The sequence below is a fragment of the Canis lupus genome, chromosome 19, assembly GCF_011100685.1.
Source record: "Canis lupus familiaris isolate Mischka breed German Shepherd chromosome 19, alternate assembly UU_Cfam_GSD_1.0, whole genome shotgun sequence".
NCBI classification, from domain to species: domain Eukaryota; kingdom Metazoa; phylum Chordata; class Mammalia; order Carnivora; family Canidae; genus Canis; species Canis lupus.
In genome coordinates, this window is record NC_049240.1 from 51,465,653 (window position 1) to 51,473,762 (window position 8,110).

The 8,110-nt window shown below is 33.1% G+C and overlaps 1 long non-coding RNA gene across 1 annotated transcript; it reads left to right on the forward strand.

The window, feature by feature from the left end:
- The first annotated feature begins 1,056 nt into the window (after positions 1-1,056).
- Positions 1,057-3,935, forward strand: LOC119864497. Its single transcript, XR_005374321.1, has 2 exons — positions 1,057-1,975; positions 3,337-3,935. It is a non-coding gene; the product is annotated as an uncharacterized LOC119864497 (long non-coding RNA).
- The last annotated feature ends 4,175 nt before the right edge of the window (positions 3,936-8,110 follow it).

Sequence of the window (8,110 nt, forward strand, 5' to 3'; positions counted from 1 at the left end):
GAGGCACACTTTGTAGATGTCACTTGAAAAAATTCATTTGGAGAGCTTTTTTTTTTTTTTTTTGCTTTTTTTTTTTTTTTTAAATTCCTCCTCCCCCCCCCCCACCCCCCCACCTCCCCCCCGCCCAGGAAAAGCTCCGCTGCATTTGTGGGGATCTGATCTGGGATGTGTCGGAACTGCTTATCCATTTGTAGACCTGAGTGGTTGTTGTTTTTTTTTTTTTTTTTTTTTTAATCCTCCCCCTTTTTTGGGGGGATTCTGTATGTGATTTGGGAAATTGACTTCTCTGTTGGAACAGACTTGGTTTTTGCTTTCTGGCTTTGCTCCTCTTTTTCTTTCCTTTTTTTTTTTTTGTTGTTGTTGTGTTGGAACAGACTTGGTTTTTGCTTTCTGGCTTTGCTTCTCTTTTTCTTTCCTTTTTTTTTTTTTTTTTTTTTTTGTTGTTGTTGTTGTTGTGTTGGAACAGACTTGGTTTTTGCTTTCTGGGTCTGCTTCTCTTTCTTTCCCTTCTTCTTTTTTTGTTGTTGTTGTTGTTGTGTTGGAACAGACTTGGTTTTTGCTTTCTGGCTTTGCTTCTCTTTTTCTTTCCTTTTTTTTTTTTTTGTTGTTGTTGTTGTGTCTGACTTGCATGGAAGATTTCACATCTTTAGTTGATAGAGGCCTTTGGCTAGGTGTTGACTTGTATGACTGCTTTTTTTTTTTTTTTTTTTTTCCTCTGGTGAAATGCTCATTCCATAGACCAGCATGTAAAGTTCAAAGCTTAAAATGCTCAAAGTTCGAATGCCACCGGTATTGTCTCTCCCCTGCATACGTTCCTGATGATTTATTTTCCATAACACGAGACTGTTAACTGCTTCCTAATTAATCTGGGTATTTTTCTGATCTTTGTAACTTGTCTGAACAAGTAATCCCCATTGAAAACTTTACGTTGCTCTGGCTTCATGGAAGGCCAGACCTCTCCATCAATAGTTTGCTGGATTGGTACCACTTTCAGTTTTAACTGAATTATTTATTTAGTGTTGTAAATGGAGAGGAGTTTTTCATCTCCTGGGGTACTGAACCAGATTGCTCAGTGCATGGGAAAGGAGACAGATCTCTAAAATGCATCTTCAGGAGTCCAGTCGCGAAGTCCTAGTTAGGATATTCATTCTCGTTGGACATGAATTGAAAGATAAACCCAGGTTTAGGTCTGTAGGAGAAGAGTCTTCCTAAAAATCACTGTGGCTTTCAAATTCAGTGTTGCATTTTTGTCTCACAGATGTTAGAAAGTATGTTTCCAAGGTAGGCCTTTTACTAGGGCTTACATTGGAAAGTGGCATTTTGTCTCCTACATAACATTTCTTTATCCTTTCCTTGAAGATGGATGCACACATTCATATACACACACACTCTCTCTGTCTTTCTCTCTCTCTCACACACACACCCTTTTTTGTAACTGCATTGGTATCTCTGATCCCGTAATTTATGTCAGCAAAAAATATTCTCCTGTAAAGCAGCAATTTTATGATCAGACTGGTAATATGAAAACAGCAATTTGATCAAATAGAAAGGATCGAAGAAAAATAAATCTAGACGGATGTTTGACGTACATATTATAACAGCATGGTAATAGTTTCGATTTTTTTTTTTTTATTTTCTTGATGGTGAAGCCCAAACATAATATCTATCGCTTCTATTTTAGTGGCAAAAATGAACTGCAAATGTAGAAACTTGTTCTGCAGAATTCTCATTAACGTGTGTGCAAAAGTAGACATTGAGACACGGGGAAAGAGCTGTGTAGCAGTAAACAATATGGTCTTATTTCCCTCCTTTCTGTTATAAATTTGAACAGTTTCTTACCTTTCTCTGAGGTTATAACTGGTGCACTTCAGCAGAAATCTATGTCAAGTTCAAGTTCTTCTCACAACATCAATACTACTGTTCCAGGTCCACCTAGGATTCCTCGTCCTCACCCTAATTCCTCAGCAACCTTAATGTAAGAGTGAGAAAGTAGAACTTAGTGAAGAAATCAATTTTAAGTAAAGCGAATTGTGTAGATAATTGGATGGTAGTTGCCCCGTCGGCAGCTGAGTAAAAATTTACAGTCTTGAGTATAATACCTTTATTTAATTTATGTCTGCTTTTCTTTGGAAAACACTTCTTTATCCCACCACTCCTAGGGTAACCCTGTATGGCTTGAGAATTTTAGGCTTCCTCTAAGGTGGAAAATGATTTATATTTAGAAACCGTTTTTATTATGGCTTATTTTTTGAATATTAAGAAACTTTGAGATTGCAATTTTCATCTAAGTGATATCTTGGAGGTCGCTTTATCCAGCTCTTTATTTTCCAAATCGCTGAAGCTTGGAGAGCTTGAGGAACTTGCCTAGGTTCCAAGGCCTCTAAGTGGGCAGACTATGCATGGACCAGACAACTTAGGTCTCTTAATATTCACTACGCTACACTACCTCATTTTCTTTGCTCAGAAATGAAACTGTCATTCACAATTTTGCATATAGCACTTAACGGATTTTATGTGGAGGCATAATATTCTAAGAATATTTAGGTAAATAGCTTTAAGCCAAAATTTTGTCTATTTATAATTCAGTTATTTGTTGTTGATTTAAAAGGTACTGATCTCTCTCATTCTGGATAGTTACTATTTTGAGAATTATTTCAGCTTCCCCTGATGCTTATTTTTTCTCTGCACTTCTAATTCATCAGTAAATATGCTTCTTGCTCTTGGATGAAAGACCCGCATGTAAGAATGAGGCATATTGTATTATAAATGTTTACCTGTCAGTCTTGCTCTGTGAACCACTAAAGACTAAGGATTTTTTGGCTTGTTAACATTTTATATCCCTTACAGCACAGTGTCCGGTGCACAGTAGGCCCTACTGATTGTTGGTCGTCAATGACGATAGAGTTAGGTATATTTGAATTTCCTTGCTCCCATGTGTGGGATTCCTTTCTTCCTTTTTTCTTTCCTCTCCCCCTTGCTATGACTTCTCCACTACCATGAATTTTTAAATTTATTTTTGCTGTAGCACTCACTTTTTCTCTTAGCCAAATTAAATCCTGCTAACAACACAGTGCTCATAGAAAGTAAAAACATATTCCCTCGGATCCTTGTCCAGGATGCAATTCAACAAAAGTAATTTATTTTTAATAAGCGATTTCAAAAAAATTCCAATTAAAGATATACTAGCAGATGTTCAAGATACACTTAAATCTCATTTCATTGATTGACTAGTGCAATAGGTTATTGGAATGATTAGGCCACTTTTACCAGCTCTATAAAGCAACTGTTACTTAGGTGACATGTTTCCCTGACTTTGTTTTTTTGGTCCTTACCCAGACACTTATCAACTTTCCAGTTTTCTATGGATATGAAGATTTACTTCTAGTCATCACTGGGACCCCATGAAGTCAGCCAGAAAGCCTATGTCCAACTTATGTACCTTTGCAAACTTGTCTGGATTTTGAATGTATGTGCAAAACAGATTGTATTTAGGTATTCATTAAACATCTATTGAGCATCTACTGTCTGTCAGGCACAGTGCTAGGCATCTGAGAAACAAGGATGGTCCCTACAGTTTAATGTGAAGAGATGTTTTAATTGTATTCCACAAGTATATTGATCATGACTTTATTTTGATGTTTCTTCCTAAATAAGTTTTATATCAACTAAATGGATACTGTTAGGTGTAAAAAAAATGCATGTTTAAGAAGGATTTTGCTGTATTTTATTAAAATAGAAAAATATAAAGAAAAATTTTCCACTTAATACTGTATTCTGGGGATTTCTATTCTGTGTATAACTCATTAATTTTAGACCGTAAAATTAGTGTATGTGGCTATCATTGCTAGTATTTTATTGATGAATACTTTTATTTGAAGGTTATCAACATTGTTCATTGAAGTATCTCATTAAATTATTCCCCTGCAAAAACAAAACCCAAACTCTCCAAACTTAAACTTTTTTTTTTTTTTCTCAGAAGTAACTTTTCTTTTTACATTTCATATAACATGTTATCTTTCATGGTTCATTGGAAGACATGGCATATTATCATTTTGATCGTTTAATTTCTATAGTTTAATCTAACAGTATAATTATCATGGAATAATTACAGTATATCCTATTTAGGAGTTTTGGAATTTTCAGTGTGCACGAGATAAATTCCTCCAAGATCCTCATTAGAAGCTTTCTAGTTCTAGCTCTAAATTGGTTAGTTCAAATTTTTAATCTTCATTATGTGATACAACTTCAATAAAATGATTTGAAAGTTTCTTAGTTAATGAATGTTTCGAAACCAAAGAATACTATCTTGGTTCCTATCATGGCATTCATATGTAATTAGGGAGAAATTTCCTGTATTATCTTTTTCCCTTAAACTGTACTTTTTAGAATAATACTGATTCAGTTTGAAAGGAGGGACTCCCTTGCTGATATAGTATTTTGTGAAGTTAAACAGATTTCTGAAGGTCAATTCTGTTCTCTTTCAAATCCATTCTTAACTTTTTATTTTAGTAATAAACATAGTTACCATTTATTTTAGGTGTCTAACACTGTGTTAAATATATCAATACACTGATCCTGTGAACTTTGAACATTGTTCCCATTTTGCAAATGGGGAAACCTATTACTGACAAAATCACATTTTACATATAGCAGCAAAACACTTAATCACAGTAAATTCATAACACTTTAAAACACAGCCACAATAGTTTTTATCAGTCAGTAAGCACTTTGGTAAACAGTAAAATCACGGCCCCAGTAACTTATTGATAGAGTGATGAACAATTTCTTAAAGTTTACAAGGACAGAAAAACAATAAATAAACCCAGTTTTTTATAAGGAACATAGATGCAGACTAGTGTGCAACTTGAAATAAAATACACTTTACCCTTGAACAATACAGGTTTGAACTGCGGGTCCACTTATATGCAGAATTTTTATAGTACTATAAGTATATTTTTTTCTGCCTTATGATTTTCTAAACTTTCTTCCCTCTAGCTTTATTGTAAGAATTCAATATATAATACATGCAGCATACAAAATATGTGTTGATTGACTGTTTATGTTATAGGTAAGACTTCTAGAAGGTCAATGGTAGGCTTTTAGTAGTGAAGTTTTAGGGGAGTCAGACGTTACATGAGATTTTCAACTGTACAGAGGTCAGCGCTCATTGTTCAGGGGCCAGCTGTATACATAAAGTCAGTCTTCTCTTTGTATGGCAAACATTACATTTAGGCTTTCTACATATTGAGCTTCCTCTCTCTTGCGTGGGTTACACTTACCATTTTGTTAGGTGAAGTTTGAAGGTTCTAACAATTTGTGACCCAATGAATATTTACTGTAAACATTTTAATGTAAATGTTGTAATGGAAAACCTCTACACAGAGGGAACATATATTGCCTGGTGGTTGAGTGTGTGTGTGTGTGTGTGTGTGTGTGTGTATACACACACACACACACACATATATATAGATAGATAGATATAATCTTCTGGACCCTGTATCTTATAAGATCTTCATAATTACTACATTACACATATAGGATGAAGTTTAATGTATTCTTTTTAGTACTACTTTAAGTCAGAAATATTTTTAGTATGAGAATGGACAACTTGTTGGATTCCTTAGATGTTTAGATTATTATATAGTTGTTCTTTAAAGCAACTACTGAATTAAAATAGGTTTTGTCCCAGCTAACCAGATTTACTTTCACATCCTTTGCTTCTAGGAGAAAAGAGTAATTTTTAAAAATTCTGTTAAGTAATTTTCATATGCATCCTAAGTAAATATACTTTCATCCTATAAGCATGAATTGACTATCGTTCTATAAATAATTATGCCAATGCATTATGACCCATAGAACTTGGATATATTTTTAAATGCTGAGAACTATTCTCTGAAATTTATTATATTTCAGAAAGGAAATTTTATAACAAATTGGTTTTATTGCTTTACAGAATAAGTAATCAGTGGGATAGAATAAGTCTATGGCCTCAAATAATTTCCTTAGATAACCTAAAGGTAATTCCTAATAGGCAAAGACAATACCTAAAGATAAAAGTTAAAAGTACAGTTTCTAACTCATCATTGTTTCTGTTTGACATATTTCTGTAATATCATGTGAGATTTCAGAAGTTGGAATGACTCAGTATAATTTTTCAGACACGTGTTGAGACCAGGCTTAACGTATATTAAGCTATGTCTTCTAATGTAGCTGCACGTAATAGAGAAGAAAATCATGATGATGTCAAACCTGGTGAAAACCATATACTTCATTCAGAGTTCTATGTTGACTAATTCTAATTTGAGTCCTGTTTCAGTTGACCTATATAACCTTTTCTTAGAGAACTTGTAATTAAATCTGTGTCATTGAGTAATTTATCAGAACGTATTGTTTTAAAGGACCAAAATGATTTATATAAATCAGTCACCCGCCTTGCAGTGTTGAAAAATTTTTGCACATCCATGCTTCACTGAGTTCTTTGCCAACCAAACAAGATTGAGGCAATTAGAGGAAAAATTTCTGTATGGTGCCAGTGTTAAGATTTACATTCTTGTGCTGCCCTTTTTAAAAATTTAACATCTATATTTTGGAAGTTGGAAGTGAACCTAAAATGTTTCTTAAGTTTTGACTGAATGCTAAGTTATATTAAGATTTATCCTGGTATCCAAAGCTATTGTTTTCTGTATACCTTGAGTACAGAAATGTCTACTGATCTGTTGACCGTTAATTAACTTAATCCTACATTCTTAATATTACTACTATCTAAAAATAATAGTCTTGGCTGTGTACATGTAGTCTTCCACGTCAACAAAAGTATTGATTTTTAAATAGCTTCTTTACTTGGGATATACTGATCTAAAAAACAGCTGCTATGTAAGATAAAAAGGATTTTTACTTATTTGGAAAGTTAAATATAAAATTTATCATTAATTAATATTAAGCAAATATTTAGAAAGTCAAATACATGTTCCAAGAAATGACAGAAATTGCAGAGGCTATTTTTTTTAGCATTATTCCAAAATCATTTTCCTTCTCCCACATTTGTCACACAGGAGTTTGTGCTGAAGGATTTCTTGGCCATTTTAGAGACTGTAATCTAGTTAAAAGGTTTGTTTATACTTCCCATCTCTGTTCTGCTGATGGTATTAGAATGCAGGCCAGAGCCAGACATCTAACTGTTTATAACATTCAAACTTCAATTAAAGCTGCAGTGTTCAGTTCACTATATATCAGAAAGCTTTATACCAGCTACAAATATCACCAGTAATGATGGCAATGATTTTGTGTAGCCATAGGCTCTCCTAAATCATGCCATTCCTTATGAATACTTTTTTTTCATTTAGGCAGTATTAACGTTAATTCTTTTATAGAAATCTAAAAATGCAGCCTATTTTCTACCAGAAATAGTATAGCATTTCCTTCAGCAGTTTCTTTTGATAATAAAGCCTAACAGCTTATATTATTATGTATCTTATTTAAGTGACCCAGTTTAGTGTTGTGTTTTTTGTTTTGGGGTTTTTTTTCTTTTTAGTAAATTCTATAGTAGATGTTTGCTAATTGACTCAACTCCTGTTTTCCAGTTTGAAGAACATAGCAATGTGTTGCCTATTAGAAAACAAAAATAACAGTCACATTACTGCAGCGATGTATGTATGGGAGGAGACTAAACATACATAATACAGATTTTAATTTAATCTTATGTTGCTTTTCTGGTTTGCTGTTCCTGCTGTTTGTGGTTTCTATGTTCTAAGTATGTTGGTAAACTGTTTTAAAAGTTTTTTTTTTTCTTTTTGAAGCTATTAAGAATTCTTAAAATTTCTTCACCAGCTTCACTATTTTTGTGCAATCTACCTCATTGATTTAGAAAATGAGTTATGTGTATATGTGTTCCGTTATTCTAATAAGTAGGCACATTTGCTACATTATAATGTTTTCTCTTTTTTTGAAAGCTAAATTTTGCTTTTTGCTAATTGTTGTCCTTGATTACTAAATGTCTGCATTCTTTATGTACATATATTTTTATTAAAATACAAGTTTAAGGAGGTTTAAAAATTTAAGGAAAGATGAAAAAATCATATTAAATTCAATGAATACTTGCTAAAATGCTTTT